This window comes from Trypanosoma cruzi, genomic scaffold (genome assembly GCF_000209065.1).
Source record: "Trypanosoma cruzi strain CL Brener 1047053517081 genomic scaffold, whole genome shotgun sequence".
Classification (NCBI taxonomy): domain Eukaryota; phylum Euglenozoa; class Kinetoplastea; order Trypanosomatida; family Trypanosomatidae; genus Trypanosoma; species Trypanosoma cruzi.
The window spans coordinates 131,061-134,987 of NW_001849542.1; the positions used below are offsets into that span (position 1 = coordinate 131,061).

General features: G+C 53.7%; 1 non-coding gene across 1 annotated transcript, besides 6 other annotated features; it reads left to right on the top strand.

Annotated features, from left to right (window-relative positions):
- Positions 1-84: a sequence feature (areas not merged during assembly with more than two copies in the genome that could not be assigned to a particular haplotype).
- Positions 85-1,014: a sequence feature (haploid, Esmeraldo-like haplotype).
- Positions 1,015-1,441: a sequence feature (haploid, non-Esmeraldo-like haplotype).
- Positions 1,218-1,288, top strand: Tc00.1047053508861.10. The gene has a single exon. It is a non-coding gene; the product is annotated as a tRNA-His (tRNA).
- Positions 1,423-3,927: a mobile genetic element.
- Positions 1,442-3,927: a sequence feature (areas not merged during assembly with more than two copies in the genome that could not be assigned to a particular haplotype).
- Positions 1,448-1,668: a mobile genetic element.

The window sequence follows — 3,927 nt, forward strand, 5'->3', positions numbered from 1 at the left end:
TCAGCACCCTTACTCACAAATGGAGTAAAGCCTGATGGGTCGATATGACTCAAGCAGTTCCGGCGACTTACCGGGTTTTAAGAGTGGAACGATGGTAGCGCGTCTCCACTCAGCCGGAATCGCACCAGTCGTCCAGCTGCGGTTAACGCAGCGAAGAAGGAATCGGAGGCCCTTTGACGAAATATGTCGCAGTGCCTCACTGTAGACTTCATCCGGTCCGGGGGCCTTGCCATACGGCGCATTACGTAGCGCAGCAAGCGGTTCTGTAATGATTAAAAGGTGCGTCAAGAGGGGAATAGGAATAAGCAACTAGCCTCGATGTGGCGGCGGACTCGTTGTCGTCCTGCTGCCTAAAAATGGAAGAAGAAACAATGCTCAAGGATGTGTTCTGTCTTTTGATGCCTTTGGAAAACCCTACTGCCTTGTGAGAGGGTGAAATGGAAAAAAGACGCGATTGAGGGCATTCACTACCCTTCTTGCTGTCTTGTAAGCGTGTTAGCCGTCTCCAAACATGAATTTGGGAAACGGAAGTAATGTCCTTTTACGTCCGGAACCGTATTTCCAAGCAAGTGGTTCGCCTGGATTTAACTTGCTTCTGACGCACCGTGGATGCGTGTTACGCGGGCGCGCTTGGAGTAGGAGGGAGAATTGACTTGTCCTTTGCATTTCTGCCTCACGGTCGGGGGTCGGTGACTGTGTATAGCTGGCTTTGCTGTCAATAGCAATCCGCTTTGTTTCTTAAGAATGCCGTTTTTCCACCCCAAGGCTTGATGAAGAGAAGCGGCGGCGTCTTGCGGCTGGAAGAGCCCGAAATCGGGCACCTCTCGCATTATGAAGGCACGCACGCAGATGAATATATACAGGCGTGTCCAATCCGATGAAGGGATCATGCCGCGGCGGTGGCCACCACAATGCGCACACATATGCGCTCACTTGGTGTGGGCGCTCGTCGAGGATCTGGTGAACTCCGTCCCCATTCCGTTCACTCCTTCTCGTTCCCGTCTTGTGCGGCTCGGGAGCGTGTTCTTGTTGAGGGTATTCGCGCAAAAGAAAATCATGCGCCTTTGCGGGAATCGAACCCGCGTCCTTGGGTGACATTGTGAGCGTGTTCGCGGGTTTGGGGCGGGACCGAAAAGTAGCAACAAAAAGGAAAAAATAACGGGGGGATTGTCCGAGGAAGAATCTTCCGTCGCTTTTGGACTATGGCCGTGCGCTGCGGGAAGATAGTTCAGTGGCAGAACATCAGATTGTGGCTCTGAATACCCGGGTTCGATTCCCGGTCTTCCCTTAATTTTTCGGAGTTTTTCTCCGAGGCGAAACCGCGTCATTATGCACATTGGGCGGCCCCGCAAGCCCCGAGAAAGGAGCCGCAGGCGGTGTGCGCCTCTTTTCGCCCGTGGTCTTTTGTCCCGCGGGTTTTCTTCTTTCCTCGCTTTTTCTTATGCAGAATAATCTTCCGGGCAGCTGGCCGGACCCTGAAAGTATCTATGGAAACCAAACAAGTTAGGAAAAAAGGTTCTTTAGTTAATTGCTTCAATGTTTTATTCTCATTCAATATATAGAATTCTGTGGACCACCAGCATGGTCCTTTGTCCTCAGTTAGGATTGAAATATTATTACTTACGAAGTGGCAGACTTTGGGGTCCTCCAACCACAAGACCCCGCCGCTCCCCTTCGCAAGTTCCACCCCTTCGCCAAGTCCTGAAGTGTAAAAACACGACCGCGTGATATGCCGTCTGCGGGGTTTTCTGCAGACCGCACGTAGGCAAAAGTTGCCTGTATTCCGCGAGAGTCCAAAAACTCATATATCCGTCGCAGCCCCCATGTCATGGCGTGCGATTCCGAGCTGCCTTTATTCGCCGCTCCTTGCTGCGAAGTGTTGTCCACCCAAACGCCCATGGTGGATGGCAAGATGGCGGAAAAGGCCGATAAGGCTAAGCGGACCGCTCGTGCCTCGGCCTGCATGATAAGAAAAGGTTTCTTCTCCCACTTCCCCCGGCAATTTTAACGTCGCCGGAGTCTGGAATAAAAACGGCGCCCCATCCATGGAGCGATGCGTCCGTGATGATGGCGGCCGATGCTTTCTCGGTGGACTTGATGATTCGCTTGCGATTGTTCTCGATGGTGTGTCGCAATCTCTCGCCCAAACCAACCGCTGCCGACGGAAGGTTCGCCGGGGATGTCTTCTCCACAATCCCTTGGTGAAATGCCGATAATCGTCGTCGCACTGCCTTGATGGAAAAGTGGTGGTCGCATAAACGCGTGCCCAAAATGGCCGCCGCGTACAAAAAGCGTGACGCCACAACCTCCATTCCCGCGATGGTTGAAGAATTGAGCGCCGGCATGGCGCGTACAGACCGGACAAACCTTTCACTCAGGGATACCGCCCGGTGAGTGTGATCAAATTGCACCCCAGAAAGGTGTAATGCGTAGCGCCCGATTCCCGTTCTTCCCTATCGTGGCATTACTACTGTCCGCATTACGAAGCACTTGGGCCTCCCACAATGTCGCGTCGCTTTTCGACCCTGCAATGCGTATATTATCGATCCAAACGCCGACACGCACCGATGGAGGTGCGGCCCAGAGGCGGTGAACCACCGTCGTCACCACCGCAATTGCTGAGGTAATAATCTGGAGAATTTCTGGGCCGGCCTTGTATCCCATTGGCGGCCGTGTCAGCTCCACCAGCGTGCCGTCCTCCACGCGGCATCGAAAGAGATGCCGCGTCTCCCGCGGTGAAGGGACTTGAAAAAAGGATGCCTTTAAGTCCAGGCAGGAAGCGGCCTCAGCCATCACAGGCGGCAAATAATGGGAAATATGTAAAAGAGGAACATTAGCCTCATAAGGGTCGTCTCTGCTCTTGCCGCGTGGCCACGCGATCCATCGTCGTCTCAAACCGGTGGTTTTCTCCTCCACAACCGAGAAAGGGTATTATCCATCCGCCTGTTATTGTGGACGAAGCGTCCTCGATTATTCCTGCTTTTCTTAACAATCTCGCGTCAGCGGTTGGAATTCTCCGTGAGCCTTCGCGCGCTTTACCGGAGGAAGACGGAGGGAAAGGGGACCGCCCCACGAGTCCCCACACTTGCATGAGCCTCTCCAAGGTGGCCGGTTTCAACCGACTTTTAATCCACTCCAGATTCAATACGGGCACGTTGACTTGCTGTAACGGGATAGCGTGTTCGTCGTGTGGAGTGGCCAGACGCGTCCTTGTGGCGCGTCTCGTTATTGTAGCGGCATGATTGTGATTAAAATCATGGAAAAAACGCTCCTCTGCTCTTAGCCAGGGTTCTTGCCCTTCCGCCGTTTCTCCCTTCACATCAATGCGACCAGCGACGACACCTGGGTCAGCATTGTGGTGTATCTCCCCAAATATCGAACCGTGTTCTGGGGAAGGTCGAACGGGTCGACGTGCTTCGCCAACTGCTAGATCACGTGTGAATTCAAATTGTATGTCTCCACGGTTTGAGCGGCGTGTCTCAACGCTCCCCGTTCTATGGAATGCGCCGTGGCATCCCAAGGAGCCAGAGCTCGTTCGACTTGGGCATTAGTAATATTCGTGAGCTTTTCGTTTTCTTGAAGTGTCCTGCATAGCTTTATATTGTCGAAGGCGTCCTGCCCTCGTATCTTCACAAACCGCGAGGCGCGGTGGGGATCCGCTCTCGCCGTCTTCGGCGCGACGGACCAATCCAAAATTAAGGCCCCGTCCGCCTCCATTGTGAAATTTTTGGCTGTCAAGGCCGCGATCTCGGACCAACGACTCGCCGTTATCCACGCGAGTCGTAAGACAACGCGTTCCTTCCAATCGGTCCGGCTGCGGATTACTTGATCCATCTCTTCCTTTGTCAAGGGGCGCGCTTGCTTCGTCTCCGATCGCACCGCAACTTTTTGTAGCCCCAGAATCATCATGTCCAGCGGGGGTTCGAT